Source organism: Theropithecus gelada, chromosome 15, assembly GCF_003255815.1.
Source record: "Theropithecus gelada isolate Dixy chromosome 15, Tgel_1.0, whole genome shotgun sequence".
Classification (NCBI taxonomy): domain Eukaryota; kingdom Metazoa; phylum Chordata; class Mammalia; order Primates; family Cercopithecidae; genus Theropithecus; species Theropithecus gelada.
Window position 1 is genome coordinate 101,726,168 of NC_037683.1, and position 24,569 is coordinate 101,750,736.

General features: G+C 39.4%; 1 long non-coding RNA gene across 1 annotated transcript; it reads right to left on the reverse strand.

The window, feature by feature from the left end:
• Positions 1–269: 269 nt before the first annotated feature.
• On the reverse strand, positions 270–24,147 carry LOC112608662. The gene is made up of 4 exons (XR_003116029.1): positions 23,947–24,147; positions 19,574–20,320; positions 1,335–1,424; positions 270–483 (listed from the first exon to the last, which is right to left on the reverse strand). It is a non-coding gene; the product is annotated as an uncharacterized LOC112608662 (long non-coding RNA).
• Positions 24,148–24,569: the final 422 nt, after the last annotated feature.

Consider the following 24,569-nt stretch of genomic DNA (forward strand, 5'->3'; position numbering starts at 1 on the left):
GTTTCAAATGAGCCCAGCCTTCTTCCCCTCTTTTTTGAAAAAAGCTCTCATTTTATTGAGGTGTAATTGTAACACAAAAAACTGTATTTAATTAATGTATACAATCTGATGAATTTGGAGATAAATATATGCCCATGAAACCATCCTGCAATCAATCTGCCTCTTTGTGGACACAGTTCTATGTGTGACCCTGTAGTTAGGGCAGACTTTCAGCATAACAATCTCAGAAGCCCAAGTGTGGAAAGGCATGATAATATCACAATAAGGAGGAGGAGGTCATTGTATCTTTCAATATAACTGTGTCCATGACTTCCTGCCTCTGTACACACATTTTTCCTTCCCTACCATTAGTTAGATCCTCTTAATTGCTCTAGTGTGTTATATGCCATTCAGAGATTTGACCTCAGGTAGGGGTGGGAGCTGGTGAGGGCAGTCACCTTCATATTTGGTGCTGGAGCTTGAAGGTACCCACAGAAAGGGTACCTGGAAAATAAGATGAATATGAAATGGGGAGAGCAAGAAGGACATGAAATGCATCAGCTGGAGCCCGGGAGAACAGATAGAAATGCAGACCCTTTATTGTGTTCCCTTTGCCCTTGATGGTCTGCATGTCCTGGAGAAGCCAGGTCTTTCATCACACACAGCTGGCCCAGCAGTCAGAGAACCTGAAGGAGGACTCGGGGGAAGGTGGAGCAGCAGGAGGCCTGGCTGTGCCTCGCGCCAAGGAGGTGCATCCACAGATGAGGGGTGAATACCAAAGGCATGTGAATGACTTGAAGTGGCTATTTCTTGGAAGCAGATATGGTAAGGTGAGTTACAAGATGGTGGCTGCTTCATGTCTGTGCTTCAAATACTGCACTAGAGTCTTTCTTTGGCTCCCTCTGGCCAGAAACACATGAGAAAGGCAACTGTGGAAATGTGGTTCAGCCTGGCCAAGTGGACACCTTACAAAGCTGCCATATCTAGCCCCAAAGAGATTCTATCAGACAAGACCAAAATGAAATAAGCCAAGTTAATAAAGTTGTTTGTTTTAAATTGTACTAGAAAAGCAGTAATCAATTTTTCTGTCATTCCTCTTTGACATTCTTAAACATAATTGAGGATCCCAAATAGCTTTTGTTTATGTGGATCATAGCTATTGATATTTATTGTTTTAGAAATTAAAACAAATAAATCTAAAAATTAACTTATTTATTTAAAAATAAGAATATAAACCATTACATGTTAATATAAATAAAATCTTTTTGTAAAAATAACTACATTTTCCAAAATAAAGGCTATTTAGGGAGATGAATGGCATTGTTTTACATTTTTAAAATATCTTTAATGCCTACCTTAATAGAAGGCAGCTGGATTCTCATAGCTGGCTCTGCACTCAGCCTGTCGTGATGTCACTCATCATGTAGCCTCTGGAAAATTCCATTCTAGACTCATAAGAGGATGAGACAAATAATGTCTTAGTGTTATCATGAAAATAGTTTTGACTTCATGAATCCCTTGAAAGGATCTTGGAGACCCCCGGAGTCCCTGGACCATACTTTGAGAACCACTTTACTGGAGAAAAATGCATTGTTCTCTAATTTTGGTGAAGCACTGGGGGAAAAAACTACAACTTGGAAGTTGTGGTTCTAAACCTCTGAGCTATAAAGCCTACGGCTATCCACAAGTGAATTCCCGAGGCAATGGTCTGGATAATACAACTCCAAGCAATATGCTAATGACTCCATTATTTGACTAATTCAGGTATTTGTCCCTATCATTGCAAGAAAATCACAACAGTATTTTGTCTCTGTAGATACTAATAGTAAGAGACAAAATAATTGGGAAGAGAGAGGGCTAGAGAAAGAACAGGGACAGGAGGAGAGAAGAAACAGAGAATGTCACTGGTGCAAGCATCTGTCTGCAGACCCCAGAGCCCATTTGCTGTTAAGGAACATGCTCTGGAGTTTATGTGTATGGACTCAGAAGAGGTTGACCATAGAAGCCGTTTCACCAGCCTCAGGAATCAGTTTCCATGCATTTCCTGAAGTTGTAGACAGTGGACCAAGAATTTTCCTGGGTGGGAGGAGTGAGCTCATTGTGAATATTTACACATTTTCAATGCCCTTGGCTCATCCCTAGCACGTTTACCAGCAGAATGTAAACCACATTATTGTACCGTTTGCATGTTTATCATTGAGGTTTCCATGTGACTCAAAATATTTTTGCAGGTTTCTTTCAAGAAGTATTTGTTTTAAAGATGATTATAAGGCAAAACTCTTTTCTCCTAGAAAACATGAACATATTCATTGAGCAGCTAACTGCTGTTCAAGATAATATAAATTTTTCTAATATCCTTATTATAAATCAAAGCCCTTATTTGGAATCAAAGTCCCTAAAAGATCAACATTTTTTTGTTTTCACCAAGTCGTGGGCCTTAGCCCAGTTTTCAGAAATATTTTGGAAAAGTACCAGCTTGGATACCAATCATCCAGATATTATCTGGACATAGCCACTATTTTTATAATCATTACCCTCTCATTGAACCTTCATGGAATGAAGATAAAGTCATGGTCAATGTTTTCCTGAAAATAAACTTTAAAAATGCAACATGATTTTCTTTCAAATTAAATTAAAACGATGAGGCATTAAAAACAATTTTATTTCAATAGTTTTTGGGGTACAGGTGGTTCTTGGTTACAAGGATAAGTTATTTGGTGGTGTTTGCTGAGATTTTAGGGCACCTGTCACCTGAGCAGTGTACGATGTACCCAGTATGTAGTCTTTTATCCCGTACCCCCTTCCAGCCTTCCCTGCTGAGTCCTCAAAGTCCATTATACCATTCTTGTGTCTTTGAGTCCTCATAGCTTAGCTCCCACTTATAAGCAGCAAATATGATATTTGGTTTTCCATTCCTGAGTTACTTCACTTAGAATAATGGCCTCCAGCTCCATCTAAGTTACTGCAAGAGACATTATTTCATTCCTTTGTATGGCTGAGAAGCATTCCATGCTATGTATATACACTTTCTTCATCTACTTGTTTGTCCATGGGCATTTAGGTTGGTTCCATATCTTTGCAATTGCACATTTTGTTGCTATAACCATGTGTGTGCAAGTGTCTTTTTCATATAGTGACTTCTTTTCCTTTGGGTAGATACCCAGTAGTGGGATTGCTGGATCGAATGATAGCTATGCTTTTAGTTCTTTAAATAATCTCCATACTGTTTTCCAGAGTGGTTGTATTAATTTACATTTCCAGCAGTAGTGTAAAAGTTTTCCCTTTTCACCACATTTTTGACTTTTTACTTATGGCAATTATTGCAGGAGTAAGGTGGTTTAAATAATCATTTCCCAGATGATTAGTGGTGTTGAGTAATTTTTCTTTTTTATTTACTGTCGAGTATTTTTATTTAATATGTTCATGACATTCATTCAAGTTGCTGCAATTAGCAGTAGTTAAGTTATGCTCTTCTTTTGGTGTTTTATTTTATGACTATTTTACAATTTATTATTATTTTTTAAACTTTTATTTTAGGTTTGAGGGTACATGTGAAGGTTTGCTACATAGGCAAACATGTGTCATGGGGGTTTGTTTTACATATTATTTCCTCATCCAGGTATTAAGCCAAGTACCCAATAGTTATCTTTCTGCTCCTCTCCCTCCTCTCATGCTCCCTCTTCGAGCAGACCCCAGTGTCTGTTATTTCCTTCTTTGTGTTCATAAGTTCTTATCATTTAGCTCCCACTTGTAAGTGAGAGTATGCAGTATTTAGTTTTCTGTTTCTGCGTTAGTTTGCTAAGGATAAGAGCCTCCCGCTCCATCCATGTTCCCACAAAAGACATAGTCTCATTCTTTTTTATGACTGCATAGTATTCCGTGGTGTATATGTACCACATTTTCTTTAACCAGTCTGTCACTGATGGACATTTAGGTTGATTCCATGACTTTGCTATTGTGAATAGTGCTGCAATGAACATTTGTATACATCTGTCTTTATGGTAGAATGATTTATATTCCTCTGGGTATATATACTCAGTAATGGGATTGCTGGGTTGAGTTATAGTTCTACTTTTAGCTCTTTGAGGAATTGCCATAATGCCTTCCACAATGGTTGAACTAATTTACACTTTCACTAACAGTCTGCAAGTGTTCCCTTCTCTGCAACCTCACCAGCCTGTGTTATTTTTTGACTTTTTAATAGTGGCCATTCAGACTGGCGTGAGATGGTATATCATTGTGGTTTTGATTTGCATTTCTCTAATGATCAGTGATGTCGAGCTTTTTAAAATATGCTTGTTGGCTGCATGTATGTCTTCTTTTGAGAAGTGTCTGTTCATGTCCTTTGCCCACTTTTTAATGGGGTTGTTTTTCTCTTGTAAATTTGTTTAGGTTCCTTATAGATGCTGGATATTAGACTTTGTCAGATGCTTTGTTTGCAAATATTTTGTCCCATTCTGTAGGTTGTCTGTTTACTCTGTTGATAATTTCTTTTGCTGTTCAGGAGCGCTTAAGTTTAATTAGATAACATTTGTCAATTTTCCTGTGTCTAGGATGGTATTGCCTAGGTTGTTTTCCAGGGTGTTTATGGTTTCGGGTTTTACATTTAAGTCTTTAATTCATGTTGAGTTAATTTTTGTATATGATGTCGGGGTCCAGTATCAATCTTCTGCATGTGGCTAGCCAGTTATCCCAGCACCATTTATTGAATAGGGAGTCCTTCCCCCATTGATTGTTTTTGTCAGTTTTGTCAAAGATCAGATGGTCGTAGATATGTGATCTTATTTTTGGGCTCTCTATTCTGTTCCATTGGTTTCTTTGCCTGCATTTGCACCTGTACTATGCTATTCTGGTTACTGTAGCCTTGTAATATAGTTTGAAGTCAGGTGATGTGATGCCTCTAGCTTTGTTCTTCTTGCTTTTGATTGTGTTGACTATTTGGGCTCTTTTTTGGTTTCATGTGAATTTAAAATAGTTTTTTCCAGTTCTGTGAAGAATGTAATTGGTAGTTTGATAGGAATAGCATTGAATCTATAAATTGCTTTGGGCAGTATAGCCATTTTAATGATATTGATTCTTCCTATCCATGAGCATGGAATGTTTTTCCATTTGTTTGTATCTTCTCTGATTTCTTTGAGCAGTGTTTTGTAATTCCCATTGTAGAGATCTTTCACCTCCCTGGTTAGCTGTATTCCTAGGTATTTTATTCTTTTTGTGGCAGTTATGAATGGGATGGCTTTTCTGATTAGGCTGTTGTTGGTGTATAGGAATGCTGGTGATTTTTGTATTGATTTTGTATCCTGCAACTTTGCTGAGGTTGTTTATCAGCTGGAGGTACTTTTCGGCTGAGACTGTGGGGTTTTCTAGGGATAAAATCATGTCGTTTGCAAACAGAGGTAGTTTGACTTCCTCTTTTCCTATTTTATGCCCTTGATTTCTTTCCCTTGCCTGATTGCTCTGGCTAGGACTTCCAATACTATGTTGAATAGAAGTGGTGAGAGAGGCATCCTTGTCTCGTGCCACTTTTCAAGGGGAATGCTTCCAACTTTTGCCCATTCGATATAATATTCGCTGTGGGTTTGTAATTGACGGCTCTTACTATTTTGTGGTATCTTCCTTCAATACCTAGTTCATTGAGTGTTTTTAACATGAAGGGGTGTTGAATTTTGTCAAAAGCCTTTTCTTCTGCATCTATTGAGATAATCATGTGGTTTTTGTCTTTAGTTCTGTTTATGTGATGAATCACATTTATTGTTTTGAGTGTGTTGAACCAACCTCTCATCCTGGGGATGAAGCTTACTTGATCATGGTGGATTAACTTTTTTTTTTTTTTTTTGGAGACAGAATCTTGCTCTGTCATCCAGGCTGGAGTGCGGTGGCATGATCTCGGCTCACTGCAACCTCTGCCTCCCGGGTTCAAGCAATTCTCCTGCCTCAGCCTCCTGAGTAACTGGGATTAGAGGGGCCCCTGACCACGCCCAGCTAATTTTTTGTGTTTTTAGTAGAGACAGGGTTTCGCCATGTTGCCTAGGTTATTTTCAAACTCCTGAGCTCAGGCAATCCCCCTGCTGGGATTACAGGCGTGAGCCACTGCGCCTAGACTGGATTAACTTTTTGATGTGCTACTGGATCCAGTTTGCAAGTATTTTGTTGAGCTATTGCTGATTTGATGAAAACTGCATCAATGTTCAAGGTATCAAGATGATGCTGGCCTCATAGAATGAGTTTGGGAGAAGTTTCTCCTCAATTTTTTGGAATAGTTTCTGTAGGAACGGTACCAGCTCTTCTTTGTACATCTGGTAGAATTTGGCTATGAATTCATTAGGTCCCGGGTTTTTGTTTTTGTTTTTGTTTTTTTTTTGGTTGGTAAACTATCTATTGCTGATTTAATTTCAGAGCTCATTATTGGTCTGTTCAGGGACTCAATTTCTTCCTGGTTGAGCACTTTTTCATATGTTTGTTTGTTGGCTGTTTGTATATCTTATTTTGAGAATTGTCTATTCATGTCTTTTGCCCATTTTTTAATGGGATTGTTTTTTCCTTACTGATTTGAGTTCTTTGTAGATTCTGGATATTAATCCTTTGTTGGATGCATAGTTAATGAATATTTTATCCCACTCTGTGGGTTGTCTGTTTACTGTGTTGATGATTTCCTTTGCTGTGCTAAAGGTTTTAAGTCTAATTAGGTTCCGTCTATTCATTTTTGAGTTTGTCATATTTGCTTTTGGGGTCTTAGTCATGAATTATTTGCCTAAGCCATTGTCTAAAAGAATTTTTCCAATGTTATCTTCTAGAATTTTTATAATTTCTGGTTTAGATTTACATTTTTGATCCATCTTGAGTTGATTTTTGTATAAGGTGAGAGATGGGGATTCAGTTTCATTCTTCTACATGTGGCCTGCCAGTTTTTTCTAGCGCCATTTGTTGAACAGGGTGTCTTTCCCCAATTTATGTTTTTGTATGCTTGTGGAAGATCAGCTAGCTCTAAGTATTTGGCTTTATTTATAGATTCTCTGTTTTGTTCCATTGACTGACGTGCCTATTTTTATACCAGTACCTTGCTGTTTAGGTAACAATAGCTTTGTGGTATAATTTGACATTGGGTAATGTGATGTCTCCAGATTTTTTCCTTTTGCTTAGTATTGCTTTGGTTATTCAGGTTCTTTTCTTGTTCCATATGAATTTTAGTATTGTTTTCTAGTTCTATGAAGAATGACAATGGCATTTTGATGGGAACTGCATTGAATGTGTAGATTGCTTTTGGCAATATGATCATTTTCACAATATTGATTCTTTCTATCCATGAGCACGGGATTGTTTCCATTTGTGTCCTCTATGATTTATTTCAGCAGTGTTTTGTAGTTTTCCTTGTAGAGATCTTTCACCTCCTTGGTTAAGTACATTTCTACATATTTTACTTTTTTTTGGCAGCTGTTGTAAAAGAGATTGATTTCTTGATTTGACTCTCAGCATGATCATTGTTGGTGTATAGCAGTGTTATTGATTTTGTGTACATTGATTTTTGTATTTTGAGACTTTATTGAATTCATTTATCAAATCTAAAGAACGTTTAGGGTGAGTCTTTAGGGTTTTCTAGGTATACAATCATATCATCAATAAACAGCAACAGGTTGACTTTCTCTTTTCCAATTTGGATGCCCTTTATTTCTTTCTCTTGTCTGATTGCTCTGGTTAGGACTTCCAGTATTATGTTGAATATAAGGGGTGAAAGTGGGCATTCTTGTCTTGTTCTCGTTCTCAGGGGAATGCTTTCAACTGTTCCCCATTCAGTATAATGTTGGCTGTGGGTTTGTCATATATGGCTTTTATTACTTTGAGGTAAGTCCCTTCTATGTCTATTTTGTTGAGGGTTTTTTTTTTTTAAATCATAAAGCATTACTGGATTTCATCAAATGCTTTCTCTGCATATTGAGATGATCATATGGTTTTTAAAAAAAATTTCTGTTCATGTGATGTATCACATTTATTGACTTGTGTATGTTAAACCATCCCTGCATCTCTGGTATGAAACCCACTTGATCATGATGTATAGCTAGTATTTTGTGGATGATTTTTATGTCTATATTTGTCAGGGACATTGGTCTGTAGTTTTCTTTTTTGGTTATTTTGTTTTATTTTTTTCCTGGTTTTGGTATTAGAGTGATACTGGCTTCATAAAATGATTTAGGGAGGATTCTCTTTATCTTTTGGAATAGTTTCAGTAGAATTGGTACCAATTATTCTTTGAATGTCTGACAGAATTCAGCTGTGAATCCATCTGGTCCTGAACTTTTTTTTTGTTGTTGGCATTTAAAAAATTACCAATTCAATATTGCTGCTGGTTATTGGTCTGTCCGGCATTTCTATTTATTCCTGACTTAATCTAGGAAGGTTGCATATTTCTAGGAATTTATCCATTTTCCCTAGATTTTGTAGTTTGTGTGCATAAAGCTGTTCATAGTACCCTTGAATGATCTTTTGTATTTCTGTGGTATTGGTTGTAATATCTCTAGTTTCTTTCTAATTGAGCTTATTTGTATCTTTTCTCTTCCTTTCTTGGTTCATCTTGCTAATGGTCTATCAATTTTGTTTATCTTTACAAAGAAACAGCTTTTTGTTTCATTTCTCTTTTGTATTTTTTTTCTTTTTGTGAGACTGAGTCTCCCTCTGTCACACAGGCTGGAGTGCAGTGGCATGACCTCGACTCACTGCAATGTCTGCCTCCCTGGTTCAAGTGATTCTCCTGTCTCAGCCTCCCAAGTAGCTAAGATGACAGGTGTGCACCACCATGCCTGGATAATTTTTGTATTTTTACAAAAAAAATGCAAAATTATTTTATATTCTTTTGGAGACGAGTTTCACCATGCTGGCCAAGCTCTTCTCAAACTCCTGAGCTCAAGTGATCTGACTGCTGTGGCCTCCCAAAGTGTTGAGATTACAGGCATGAGCCACTGCATCCAGCCGTTGTGTTGTTTTTGTAGCTGCTGTTGTTGTTTTCTTTCAATTTCATTTAGTTCTGCTCTTATCTTTGCTTTTTCCTTTTTCTCCTGGGTTTGGGTTTAGTTTGTTGCTGTTTCTGTAGTTCCTTGCGGTATAACCTTAGACTGTCTATTTGTGCTCTTTCAGATGTTTTGATGTCAGCATTGAATGCCATGAACCTTTTTCTTAGTACCACTTTTGCTGTATCCCATAGGTTTTGGTAAGTTGTGTCACCATTATAATTTATTTCAAGTAATTTTTACATTTCCATCTTGATTTGATTGTTAACCAAAAAATTATTTAAGAGCAGATTATTTAATTTCCATGTATTTGCATAGTTTTGAGGGTTCCCTTTGGAGTTGATTTCCCATTTTATTCTACTGTGGTATGGGAAGATACTTTATATGATTTCTACTTTCTTAAATTTATTGAGACTTGTTTTGTGGTCTATCATATGGTCTATCTTGGAGAATGTTTCATGTGCTGATGAGAAGAATGTATATTCTGCAGTTGTTTGGTAGAATGTTCTGTGAATATCTGTTAAGTCCATTTGTTCTAGGGTATAGTTTAAGTCCATTTTTTCTTCATTGACCCTCTGTCTTGATGATCTGTCTAATGCTATCAGTGGAGTATTGAGGTCCCCCACTATTATTGTGTTGCTGTCTATCTTATTTCTTAGGTCTAGTAGTAATTGCCTTATAAATCTGGGAGTGCGTGTGTTGAGTGCATACAAATTTAGGATTGTAATATCTTCCTGTTGGACTCATCCTTTTATCATTATATAATGCCTTTCTTTGTCTTTCTTTCTTTTTTTTTATTGTTGTTGCTTTAAAGTCTGTTTAGTCTGATATGAGAATAGTTACTCTTGCTTGCTTTTAGTTTATATTTGCAAGAAATATCTCTTTCCGCCCCTTTATCTTAAGTTTATATGAATCCTTATGTGTTAGGTGAGTCTCTTGAAGTCAGCAGATATTTGGTTGGTGATTTTTTTTATCCATTGTGCCATTCTGTATCTTTTAAGTGGAGCATTTAGGCCACTTACATTCAACTTTAATGCTGAGATATGAGGTACTGTTCTATTTTTCTTGTTAGTTGTTGCCTAAATACTTTGTTTTTACATTGTGTTATTGTTTTATAGGCCCTTTGAAATTTATGCCTTAAGGAGGTTCTATCTTAGTTTATATTGAGCTTCTGTTTCAAGGTTTAGAACTCCTTTCAGCATTTCTTGTAGTGTTGGTTTGGTAGTGGCAAATTCCCTCAGCATTTGTTTATCTGAAAAATAATTCATCTCGCCTTCATTTGTGAAGCTTAGTGTTGTTGAATAGACAATTCTTGACTGACAATTATTTTGTTTAAGAAGGCTAAAGATATGTCCTGGGTCTCTTCTGGCTTGTAAGGCTGATGCTGAGAAATCTGCTGTTAGACTGATAGGTTTTCCTTTGTAGACTACCTGATGCTTTTGTCTCATAGCTCTTAAAATTATTTCCTTCATGTTGACTTTAGATAACCTGACGACTATGTGCCTTGGTGATGATCTTTTTGCAATGCATTTCCCAGGAGTTCTTTGAGCTGCTTGTATTTGGATATCTAGATCTCTTAGACCAAGGAAGTATCTAAGACCAGGGAAGTTTTCCTCAATTATTCTCTCAAATAAGTTTTCCAAACTTTTAGACTTCTTTTCTTCCTCAGGAGCACCAATTATTCTTAGAGTTGGCTGTTTTACAAAATTCCATATTTCCTGATGACTTTATTTATTTTGATTCTTTTTTCTTTGTCTTTTCTGATTGGGTTAATCCTAAAGCCTTGTCTTCAAGCCCTAAAATTCTTTCTTCTACTTGTTCTAGTCTCATGGGCAATTTTTATGTCATGTCTTTTCTGATTCTAAAACTGTTGCATATTTATTATACCAAAATCGAATAAAACAGGGCATTAAAAAATCACTTGTAAATCTACTACTGCTCAAACATGTGTTTTAGTGTATGTTCTTCCAATAACTTTTTCTAACCCTATCTATATATACAGTATATATATTCATGCATATCTGTATGTATGACTTTTAAACAAAATTGAATATTGCATCAAAATTTTGATAAGCCCAGGGCATCCATTTTGAGTATCTCAATGAGTTGAAATTTCCCTTGTGTGAGAGAAGGAGCTGGCTTGCATCTCTGCGTGGTGATTTGGGCTGGGAGTGACTCCAGTATTACTGCACGGTCATCAGCTTATGAAAAGCTCCCTGCAGGTAGGAGTAAGGTGCCCAGAGACAAAGTGGCTTTGAGTCCCTATGTGTCAGTAAAGGGCACAGGGTGAGGGCAGGTTTGGGATGTTGGGCATATTCATTCTCAGCCAAGAGAAGGAGAGAAACTTGCCCACCCCAGCTCTTGGCTGGCAGCATGGCAGCACTGGGCACTCAGTCTCACAAAGGTGCTGGGCTCAGAGAGCAGGAATTGGTCAGGAAAGAGGGGCCAAAGAGGGCAGCAGAAGCAACCTCAGTCTACCCCTCTGTAAGTGTCCCCCTTTAGTAATGAAGAGGAAGCTCTCAGGAAACTAGTAGGAAGAGGGTAAGAGAAATAGTAAGAAAGAGGAAGAGAAAGAGCAAGTATGTGACTGAGGACATGTGTGTGTGTCTCTGTGTGTGTGATGTATGTATGGTGTGTGTATAGTGTGCCTAGTGTGTATGGTGTGTAAAGGAAAATAAAAAATACCACGACTCCCAAACTGAAGCAGGGAGGCTGAGCCATGCAACACCAGCTTCCAAATGAATAGCTCTAGCATTGTGCACTAGCCAGGTCCCCATGGACAGGTAGGAAGCCTCAGGGATCTACCATGGGCTGCCCCACAGATCATTCAGGAGTAAATTTTTGCTGGCCTCCCATAAACAAGGGCCTGCCCATTGTAGTTTTAGGTGTACAATCTAAGTCTAGCTCCTAAAACTAAAGTCTACTCATTCCATATTGATAATGTCAATTACAAGCTTATCTTCCCAGGTTCGGAATGAAGACTCCTCCCTCCTACCCAGAGGTGGCTGCATAATTCACTCTTCCTTTACTCCCCTTTTTTCCCTTCAAACATTCACCTTTTCTTATGTGAAATGCAGATTAACTGGGCACTAACTAAAGTCTAACAGGAATGTAACCATTTGCTTTACTACCTATCTGCCCCTCTTTCTGTCTGCCATCCCTCAATTTAAGGAAATGTATAAATACTAAGGCTCCTGAAAACATCTTTGGAAAAACAGCCACAGATGTGTCTGGCTCATTTTTCTTTTTTTCCAGATGTGCCCTAAAGCTGGCTTAATAAGCCTTGGTACCTTAGTCACTCATCTTGGTTATCAGGTGTGTGCGTGTGCAATGTGTGGAGGGTGTGTGTGATGTATGTGATAAATAACCAGCATTTGGAAGCTGACACCACAGGAGTGGCCACTCAAGGCCCAGCCATTGGAAGGGCACACCAGACAGGGACAGAAGACCCCAGGAGTGACAGAGACTGACCAGTTCAGGGTCCAGAGCTCATCCCAGTCTCTCTTCTGGAGACCTCCCTCTGGGTCTAGAGCTGGTGTCAAGAACTCTAAGCCTAGGTGGAGTGAAGGAGGAGCAACAATGCCATACCTTGCCTGGAGTGCAGAGTGGAATGTGAGAATGAAAGTTCTGGCTTGAACTCCTCTAAGGCTCCCCATGTCCTCCGGATCGAACCCCAATCTCTCCCTGGGCCCCGGACTCTGCGGCTCCTTGCAGGTTCATCTGCCCACAGGCCACATGTGGGGGGCTGCTGCTTGTGTCCCGCACCCTGCCTTGCTTTCCCAGCTCTGGGCTGTGAATCCGTCTCCTTAGGACATGTGTCAGCTCCCTCTGTTGAATTCCTTAGGATTCTGTCTCACTGCTTTCTTTCTCCAGAGACTTTTCTCTAATGACCCCCAATCTGGGTCAGGTGTCTTCTGTATGCCCTATGGCCCCTGGTACAATCTCTTGTCTTGGCCTGCCCCGACCAGAGTAACTTTGAACAAACTGTTTTGCTTCAGTGGGCTTCCGGCTTCTTCATCTAGAAAATCAGAGTTGGACTATACGATGTGAAGTCCTCTTGTGTGAGAATCTTTGTGATTCTCCAAATTATTTTTTAATATTAGTTACTTAACCAGCTTTTAACTTCTACTCCTCTAAGCAGCTGGAGGAGAGAGCAGGAGGAAGGTGACCTGGCAATTCACCTTTGGAAACTCTTTCAGCTCTTTGCCCAAAAATGGGAACTTGGTTTCTGGGCTGTCCTGGCCATGTTCAAAGGCTGGAAACTACTTGGATTGATCGAATGAGGCCAAGGATGTGAGGAGATAAGAAACTGTGTTATGGTTCCTAGTTTTCCCTTCCAAGGTCAGTTGCTCCCCTGTCTTCATGCCTAGAGGGGCATGTGGTCATTAGCCAGCGGCTTTGAAAGGAAAGGAAATCACCTCTCTAGAAGCAGAACCCTCCCACATCCAGGTTCAGGAGGCTTCGGCAATTGACTCACTTTTCAGACCAGTGAGGAATGGTTTGGGCTTTTGAATCACAATCTAAGAAGAAGAAGGTCCACCAGATGCCTGCCTTTAATGACAAGAAGAATTTTGTTTGAATTAGTTGTTTCATTACAGCTGCATGTACATGATAAGCTGTTCCAGGTTGAGAACTAGAGCAACACAGGAGCTCACCGGGTACTTCCACACATCCCACCCTGTTTTGTTATTGCTGCTGTCATTTCTTTCCTTTTAACAATTTCTTGTTTTGAAATAATTTTGGACTTACAAGAAATTGCAAAAAATAGTATAATGTTACCGAGTATTTGGTTCTCATCCCAGTCCCATGTGTGCGTGTGTGTATGTGTGCACACTTGTTCGTGTGTATAGTTCATAGTTTTTTTTGATGTATTGAAGAATAAATTGCAGACATGTGGTTTTCTTATTGGAACACTTAACTGTGCATATCCAAAACCCAGGGGTATTCTCTTTTATAACTATAGTGCAACTATCAAAGCAGGAGATTAACATCAATACCATTCTATTGTCTAATCTACAGACCTTATTCCAGTATTTCTAGGTGTCGCACTATTGTTATTTTTCTGATCCAGCATCCCACATTGCTTTTCGTTGTCCGGTCTCCTTGGTATCCTTTAATCTGGAATAGTTCTTTAGTCTTTTTTTAATCTTCCGTGGCTTTGATGTTTGTGAAGAGTGGTGTTCATTATTTTGTTGAATATCCCTCCAAATGGGTTTGCCTGATGTTTCTGCAGAACATGTGTGTGTGTACGTGTGTGTGTGCATGTGCATGTGCGGTGTGTGTTTGTGATGCATGCATGGGCATACAGTTCGTGCATTTTTGGCAGAGATACAACAGAAGTTGTGCTGTGTCAGATCAGGAGGAACGTGGTAGCAATTTGCCCCATCGCTGGTGATGGTAGTGACAGTTACTTGGTGAACACAGTGCCACAGGTTTCTTCACTGCTAAGTTCCTATTTTCCCCTTTGTCATTAATGAGAATCTTGGGAGATGATACTTTGAGATTATGCAAATATCCTGCTTCTTATCACACATTTGCCAGTTGATTTTAGCATCTTTTGATGATTTTTGCCTAAAACAGTCATTACAGTTGTGGGTGCCAAGTGATTTTCTAATTCTATCATTCCTTTTGCATATATGAGTTGGCATTCCCCTGCAAGGAAGAGCTGGCCCTTCTCCCATATTTATTTGCTCATATCTGTGTGGGTGCATGGATTCCTTGTCTATGATATAGGTTATAATCCCTCATTATCACTATTTAGTTCAAATTATTCCAAATTTGACCAGTGGATGCCTTTTTCAGCTGGCTCCTGGGTCCTCTTGCTGTGTCTCCATCCTCTTCTAATACTTCCTTAATTTCCAGGGCTGTGTGACCCTCCAGGCTCATCTTATGTGTTCCCTGCACCAGACCTGGGACCACATATTTCTCTGAGGAGCCCTCCTTCCTGTTGCTGGAGAATGGCATTGAGTAGGCATGATGATCTGAGTGTTCTGACTCACCACCCCCAACCCAGTCCTGGGTTGGGGTTTCCTACAGCCACCTGCACCTCTCAATTAGTTTCCCTCTCAGACTGTCTGTCCACTCCCAGCACAGTCCTCTCTTCTGTGCTCTAGGCTTCATGGTACAATGGCCTGATAAACATTTTCATTTGGATCTTAAAGGAAGCATGTCCTTGTTGTGGGCTGAAGTGCATCCCCCCACCCAACAACAACAACAACAAATCATATTTTGAAGTCCTAACCCTCAGTAATTCAGAATGTGATGTATTTGGAGATAGGGTCTTTAAAGAGGTGATTAAGGTAAAATGAGATCCTTCCAGTGGACTCTAATCCAACCTGACTGGTGTGTTATAGGCAGAGGAGATGAGGACACAGACACACACAGAGGGATGACCATGTGAGTATACAGGGAGAAGACAGTGATCTGCAAGCCAAGGAGAGAGGCCTTAGAGAAACCAACCCTGCCAACACCTTGATCTTGGACATCCAGCCTTCAAGACTGTGAGACAGTAGATTTCTGCTGTTTCAGCAACTCCCCCAACAGCCCATTTGTGGTCCTTTGTAATGACAACTGAAGCAGGTGAATGTAATCCTTAACAGAACTCATGCCTTCTCTCTGCCTTGCTTCTTGCCTTAGTGTGCCCCACCTCAGGAAATGGTGCCACCATTCAGCCATTTGTTTGTGTCTGTCCTATCAATATTTCTTCTTCATCTTCTTCTTCCTTTTCCTCCTCCTCTCCTCCTCCTCTGCCTCCTCCTCCTGTTTTCTTCTTCTTGTTCCTCTTCCTCTTCTTCTTCTTCCTCTTCCTCTTCTCCTTCTCCCCTTCCCTCTCCCCCTTCTTCTCCTTCTCCTCCTCCACGTTCTCCTTCTCCTTTTCTTCATTTTCATCTTCATTTTTAAAGCTGGAATAATTCTATAAAGAGAAAGTTTCCTCACAATTTTTTTGTTATTTTGACATCTCATTTGTATAGGAAAAGCAGGATTAAAAAGTTTGATTCTTTTTTATTTTCTAGTTTTCAAAATAATGAGTTGGCTTCTTAGCATCCTTTAAGTGTGGCAAAGAAGTTTTTTTTTTAAAGTATTATTATGGACTCATGGGAATAAACATAATTTATGTACTTCAAATTGTTGCAGTTATTTTTATTGATGTTCAAATGGTCCCATCCTTGGTAAATGGGAGATTAACAAGGTGCCTCCTGAACTCATTTGGCATGGTTCTAGTGGACCTCATAAGAGGCTTTTCTCTTTCTGTAGCAAGATATTCCAGGATTGTCCTATATATTTCCTGCTCAGATCTTGAAATTCACCTTTCTTTAAGGGTTCTTAGTTTGTTTTTTTTTTTTTTCCTGGGGAAAATGTACTTAGAGACAACTTAGGTACTAGGCTAGGATGCTTATTGCTGTTGTGTTGATTTTTGTTATTTGGCCTTTTCAGTAGCCAGAGCTAGGAAATAGAAAAATAAAATATAAAGATTAAATACATAATGAATCCAAACTGCGACTTCAAATTTAAATTTAAGTGATAGACTTCCTCCCCATTTTTTAGAGCAGTAATCTCTCTCTCTCTCTCTTTCTCTCTCTATATGTAATACTGTATATGATTTGCCATTTAAGCCATTTTAAGTATACAATTAGTGCCATTAATTACTTGCATAATCTTGTGCACCATCACCACTATTTATTTATGATTGTTTCATCGTCCCAAACAGAAACTCTACTCATTAAGTAAGAATTTTCTATTCCCCCTCCCCCCAGCCCCTAGCAACCTTTAACTTAACTTTTTGTTTTCAGGAATTGTCCTATTCTGAACATTTCATATAAGTGGAATCTACAGTATTTGTTCTTTTGTGTCTGGCTGATTTCACTTAGCTTAATGTTTTCAAGCCTCATCCACGTTGTTGCATGTGTCAGAGCTTCATTCCTTTTTATGGCCGAGTAATAAATATCCCACTGTAGGCATAAACAACACTTCATTTATCCACTCATCTGTTGATGGGCACCTGACTTGTTTGCCCCTTTTGGCTGTCATAAATAGTGCTGCAATGAGCACTGGCATAGAAGTATCTCTTTGAGTCCTTGTTTTCAGATTTTTGGGGTATATACCTAGGTGTAGAATTGCTGAGTTATATGGTAATTCTGTTTAGCTTTTTGAAGAACCACCAAACTGTTTTCCATAGTGTGGCACCATCTTACATTCCCACCCACAATATCCTAGCATTCTGATTTCTCCACATTCTTGACAACACTTGTGATTTTTTTTTTCCTTAGTCATCCTAACCTGTATGAAGTGATAGCTCATTGTGGTTTTGATTTTCATTTTCCTAATCATTAGTGATGTTGAGCATCTCTTCAGCTGCTTACTGCCCATTTATATATCTTCTTTGGAGTGTTGACTATTCAAGTCCTTTGACAATTCTTTGATTGGGTTGTTTCTGTTTTTGTTGTTGAGTTGAAGGATTTCTTTCTATATTCCCAAGTCCCAGCTGGGCCTCAAAGATCCAATTTCTTCAATCAGTAAATAGCAAGAAAAAACAAAACAAATGTAAATGAAATCTAGATATTAAAATCTTATTATCTGATTTGAACATATTTTCTCCCAGTCTGTAGGTTGTCTTTTCACTTTCCTGATAATAAGCCTTGTACACAAAAATTAGATGAAGTCTGATTTATCTACTTTTTTCTTTTGCTGCTGTTGCTTTTTAGTGTCATATCTAAGAATCCAGTGCCAAATCCAAGATTATGAAGATTTATTTCTTTGTTTTATTCTGAGACTTTTATTAGCTTTAGTAGATGCTTAACTTATAATTTTCCGTTGTATGAGTCAGGATAAGTTATACTGTTTTGCAAACAACAAACCCTGAAATCTCAGGATATTAACACAATTTAAAATTATATATTGTTTGGCACACAATGCATTATGGATTAGGCAATCCTCCTACATATTGTACCATGGAGTAAAAAGAGCCTGTGAGAGATGTTTTTAAAGATCACCCTTGGGCTGGGCGTAGTGGCTCATGCCTATAATCCCAGCACTTTAGGAAGCAGAGGCAGGCAGATCACCTGAGGTCAGGAGTTCGAGAGCAGCTGGCCAACACGGTGAAACCCCATCTCTACTAAAAATACAAAAATTAGCCAGGCGTGGTGGTGTGCCCCTGCAGTCTTAGCTACTTGGGTTGCTGAGGCAGGAGAATTGCTTGAACCCGGGAGGTGGAGGTTGTAGTGAGCTGAGATCATGCCATTGCCCTCCAGCCTCCAGCCTAGGCAACAGAGCAAGACTGTCAAAAACAAACAAACGAACAAACAAAAAACAAAAAAACCTCAAAACCAAAAAAAAAAACACACCAAAAAACCAACCAAACAAACAAAAATCCCACATCTGGAAGTATGCAATTTTCACCTATTTTCCATCAGCTGGAACTCAGTCACATGATCTCAACCTAACTGCAATGGAGGCTGGGAAACTGCCTGCCTACTTGACTATTTTAAATTAAGAAATTATTGGAAAATATCATTTAATCAGGTATGCTCTTTTTGCTTTTTGTGTCCTTGAAAATTATAAGATGATAGCCCAATTCATTCATGTTGCAAATACAAGACAGTTTATTGGTGTCAATAATTTTTAATATTTTATAATTTATGTTAGTTGCTATTTTCCAGCACTCATTAGAGCGAATGACATTCTATAACGGAGAATCAGGCAGTTCCCTCAGGGAGGGAAGGTCTGTGAAGTGTTTCCAATGCCCTTTAGACGGCAGCCTGCTACCAGATAAAGAATGTGAAACAGTTTTGTTACTTTTGGCTCAGAGGATGCTCTCTTTATAAATGTGTTTTGAAAGCAGGAAACAGGACAAAAGCAAAGAAGAAAACAGTGACAGGAACGAAAGAAAAGAATGGAGATGAGGGGAAAGAAAAGAGAAGGATATGGGACAGAGAAGAAAAGGGGTAAGGCTACAGGACTGCAAGAGATATACTCACTTGGCCGCTGTGCCTGTCTCAACACAGCACCCGAGCCAGACAGAAGAAAGCAGTGTGGGCACTGCCATGTCCCCGTGTGTGTTGAGAGAAACCTGTGACCGGACCTTGAGAACCTCATCACAGCATGCTTGTCATTTTCAAAAAAGAGATATGTTAGGAGGTCTTGATTAATACAAAGTTATCTCAGGATGGAGTATGAATCCAATGGCCTCCAGAGGAAAGACAGGGCTATGTGTCCTTTGTCACCAGGGCAAACAGTGCCTCCATGCCAGGCAAAAAGCAAATCATGTGGGACCTCTTGCTTCAGTCACGCGGAAGATTCTCCCTGGCCAGAATGTGAGCCTGCAGTAGATGTGGACCATAGAGAATGAGCATCTACTGAAGGTCAAGCAACTTTATGCAACTGGAGCATTTTATTGGGAAATCACTGGGGCTCTTCGATCTGCATCAAGGTTAAATTAATACAAAGTGTGGTGAAATGCTGTGCCCCAAGGGCCAGAGAACACAGCCCTTATGCTCCCTTATGCTTTTGCAAGCTCAGATTCCTGGTGTCTCTAGTCTGTGGGTATTAACGAGGTCAGAATTCTCATGACAGTTATTTTCTTTGGTTCTTGCACATACCTGCACGTTACAGAATGTCTCTCCCTTGCTAATGCACTGCCCACCACAGAGGCTGTCCACCCTGTGCTCGTGGATCATCCTCATACTTTTCCCTTCTACACTTATTGAGCTCTGTCACTTGAGAAGCCGTTAGAGGGTGCAGCTGTCACCTGCGAGAAAGCTGATGTTAGGCATGTCATCTCCCAGGGTTTCCAAATCACAATCCATCCAGCATGAGCACTGCTCAATGTTCCTGGACAAGAAGGTATCATCTCACAAATTTATTCATGCAAATAGAATCACTTGACTACCCCACCTGCTCACCCGATTTTCCTTTACAGTTTGAATCCTGGCTGAGTCCCAAGAAGGACCCTGTTATACAACTAGCACATTCTTAGTTTTGAGGACTCTGTATTCTGTAACTTCTTGCATTATAAACCAAACTAACATGATTTCCTGCCTCCCCTGATTTCACTGGTGCCATCATCATTCATTGAGAGGGTAATGTGCAGAGCTTTTCTCTGGACACATGATGGAGAAGACGACAGGCTGGCCAGCCACTGGGAAGCATGTCCCATGTCTGCCACTCATATAAGCTCTTCAATGTATTTTCTCTGTTTATCATCACACAAACATAATGAGTTATCATCGCTCCTGTTTTGTATCTGATGAACATCATTTCCAGGTCTCAGCAGTGAGTAAGGGCAGTTGGATTAAGCACTACGCTTTTCACTGCTATTCTTTGCTGTCTTCCTGCTCTGAGTTTATCTGAAACAGAAAGGAGAGAGAGTAAGTGTCTACACTGTGGTTCTCCAAACTGACCTCCTTCAATGTACCTAAGAAAGAAGAAAGAGTAATCATCTTATTATCAGAAAATGATTCTAATGATTGAGCTGTTGATATGTGTTATGAACACAAATCTCAGCCCTAACACTCAGATGTGTAGGTTTTTAAAAAATCACCTGTAATTCAGCTTCATATCTACATCAGCCCTCATTCCTCTGAGCTGGTGGAGCAGGGTAATTCCATTTCTTTTAGGGCCCCCTTGCCCTGGAGGTGGGTGAAATTTGTGGGGCTTGTGTGGTGACCCACTCTCAAGGTGGTGGTTGGTGCCCAGTTGATCTTTGTCATCTCTGTACAGAGGTAATACCTTGGTCTTGGTCTTAGTCATTGTCCTGGGATGAGGTGTAAAAAAATGTGTTGTTTTATGCCCCACATTAAGACACACCAATCTTTCCACGGATGCCAAGACAGGCAGGCTTCCACGCGGCCAGGGCCTTGCTGTTTCTCTGTAGTTTGCTGGAACGCCTGCACAGCCATGGCCCGTTCACCAGAGCAGTTCCCCTGCATCCACCCAAACCACTCTCCACAAAAGCCATAAAGCCTGGAAGCAATGAGACCAAAATGGTCTCTCTGCTCAAGTAGGAGGAATAAAGCAAAGTAAAATCCTATCCAGCCACATAAATTAAAAATTTTCCAATTATTATAAAATGCTTTTCTTCTTCCCTCTTTCTCTTTATCTGTGCATACTCTTGGGGTTTAGCTCTCTTCTAGAAACTTTCCCTAATTGCTCTGATGCCAGAAATATTCTTTTCTCTGAACTCCCATTTTTCAATTAACATCTGACACATCTTTTATTAGCTTAAAAAACAAAGTTAGCGTCTTGTCTCCTTAACAGATTTTGCTCCCCTGGGTCTGGGGCCGTGTCCAACTTCTTTATCCTTTTTTTTGTTTAAATACCTACATAGTGCTAGGTATAGGGAGTAGCCTAAAGAAAAGTGTATTGAACGTTTAAATTACTAAATAGGTACATGTTCAAATATACATGTACCTATATAGGCTACATGTTGTATTATTTGATTTTTTTTCAAATAATACAAGAGTGCATAAAGTCATTTCCAATTCCTTCTTTATCACTGGAAATATTCTTTACTCTGAAATCAACTTTGTCTGATATTAATATAGCCACTTCAGTCTTTTGTTTTGTTTTGTTTTGAGAGTCTCCCTCTGTTACCCAGGCTGGGGTGCAGTGGCGTTATCTTGTCTCACTGCAGCCTCTGCCTCCCAGGTTTAAGTGATTCTCCTGCCTCAGCCTCCCAAGTAGCTGGGATCACAGGCACCACCACCATGCCTGACTAATATTTGTATTTTTAGTAGAGACAGGGTTTCACCACGTTGGCCAGTCTGGTCTTGAACTCCTGACCTCAAGTCGTCCACCTGCCTTGGCCTCCCAAATTGCTGGGATTACAGGTGTGAGCCACTGCCCCCGGCCATCCAGTCTTTTTTTGAGAAGGGTTAGCACAGTGTGTCATTGTTGAAAATTTTAGTTTTAATCAGTTTGTCTATTTATATTTAAAGAGAATTTCTTGTGTTTATTAGGTCTTTTTTTGATTCAATATGACAATCTCTGACTTTTTATTGTGGCATTTAAACCATTTATACTTAATATGATTATTGCTGTGGTTAGGTCTAAGTATCTCCTCCTGCTACTTGCTTTCTATTTGTAACATTATTCAGTGTTACCCTTTTCCTCTATTTTTGCCTTTTTAAAAATTAATTGAAATTTTTTATGATTCCATTTTATCTTCTTTGTTGGATTTTAGCTGTAACTCCTTGTTTTGTTCTTTTACTAGTTGGTGTAGGGTTTAAAATCTTTAACTTGACATAGTCTATCTTCAAGTCATATTATGCAGGTTTACTGACAGTATAAGAAGCTTAAATAATATACTTCTATTTGCCCTTTTCCACTTATATAGTCTTTATGGTTTTGTTGTCATACATTCACTTATATGTATGTTATGAATTCGATAGTACATTGGTATTACTCTTGATTAAACAATCATATTTTCAAAAGATTTAAATACTAAAGTATATATATTTACCAATGTATTTACTAGTTATCATTTCTGGTACAGTTTATTCATTTTCATCTGGTTTTCATTTCACTTTCCTTCTGCCTAGAAGACTTCTTTCAATATTTCTTATAATATATGTGTAACTAGAGTCCCTAAAGGAGAGAGGTTGTGGGAAGGGCAGAAAAAATATTTGAAGAAATAATGACTGAAAAATCTCCAAATTTGATAAAATGATAAAGCCACAGATCAAATATGCTTAAGGAGCCCTTTGCACATGAGATATGAGTGTCACATAAAACAGTCCTGCCACTCACTGTTGCTATTTTTGTGTTTTTCTTTTAAATTCTTTTTGTCTTTTTCATTTTGAATAGTTTCTATTGTTATGTCTTCAAGTTCACTAAAAGTTCAGTTTGGATCTTTTTTTTTAATCTTTTTTTAAGAGACAGGATCTCACTGTGTCCCTCAGGCTGGAGTACAGTGGAGCTATCATAGCTTATTGCAGCCGCAAACTCCTGGGCTAAAGTGCTCCTCTTGTCTTGGCCTCCCAACGTTCTGGGATTACAAGTGTGAGCCACCACACCCCATCAATTTGGGTGTTTTTTAAAAAAAATATCTTCATAAAATGCTCATCATCACTGGCCATCACAGAAATGCAAACCAAAACCACAATGAGATACCATCTCACACCAGTTAGAATGGTGATCATTAAAAAGTCAGGAACGCCTTGTTAGGCATTTTGTTCTGTATCCTGTGAACAACAGTAACTCTTTAAGGGCTTTACTTAAGCTCAGATTTGCAGAAAAATCACTCTGGCCTCAATGTGAAGAACAGCTTGAATGAATTTCAGAATAGAAGGGGTGTCGAGTTAGGAAGCCACTGTAGATTTCTGAGTGAGAGATGAGCGTAGTTGGGGCCAGGATGGGAGCCGAGGTGGAAAGAGGTGGGCTGACCTGAGATACAAGGTGTGGGGTGACTCTTGACCCTTCCCGACTGTACCCTATTAGATCAATCACCAAGTTCATGTGAACGCCTTTCTGAGGGGAATATTATTTTCACAGAGTAAACACATTTTTTATTAATACGTTCATAAATATACTTTGTTACAGTTCTGACTATTGCATGCAGTACCTCAGAAAGGAAACCTATTTATTAACTTGTACCCAGAAAGGACTCTAGTGAATCTCTTCTGATATTTGCCCAAGAATTCCCCTAAAACACTCAGTAAAGAAAAACCTCATTCCAAAGGCCTACTTCAATATTCCTCAAACTGTAGTGTGCATGAGAATCACCTGGCAAGCTTGTTCAAACCAATATTTCTGGGGCCCATTCCCCAGAGTTTCTGATTCAGTAAGTCTGGGTTGAGGCCAGTGACTTTTCATCTCTATCAAGTTCCTGGGTGATTTTGATGCCGCTGGCCCAGGGACCACCGTGTGGGAATCACTGGTGAATCAGAAGCACTATAGCCAAGAGGTGAACTTCCTGGATTTGACACAAAAACTCTGTCCCTTTCCCGCGCTGTGACTTGGTCAAGTGACTCACCCCTCTGTGCCTTTGTTTCCCCATCTGGGTCTTGGTGAGGCTTAGAGTGAGGACTGTTTGGAAAGCATTAGGACAGATGTATAAGGAGCATACACAAGCTTTTATACATAAGAAAATAAGTTCCATGTGCCTTGCATATTCTACAGTTCTCAGTGTATAGTGAGACAGATCCTGCTTTCAGTTCATTCTTGGCGAATGCTAGTCAAAATTCTATGTGATGTCACCACAGAAATCTTCAGTTAACAGTCTTGGAAAGGACCCAAGCTCTGCTCCATTTCCACCTCCTTGGGTTTGGGTAACTTCTCAGCAGGACTGTGCATTAGGTGAGTGTCTGCTTGTCCCCTGGGTCCCCATAACTTTGCCTGCTCCTAAACAGGCAGTCACATCTGGGAAGAGACAGTAGATAATGGAGCCAGAGAGCTGACTCACCACGTGGGATGGCTGTGGGCAAGTTTCCCAGGTTGCACAAGCCACGGGGTTTTCTGAAACAGATGGAAAGACCGCCTCTGCTGGCCGCTGGCTGACTTCAAGATAGTCGTGCTGTGTCAAGAGGTGCGAGAAGACAAGACCCATAAGAGACCCTGTCATCCAAGTTTTAGATTCCTCCGGATTCCTTAGCGATA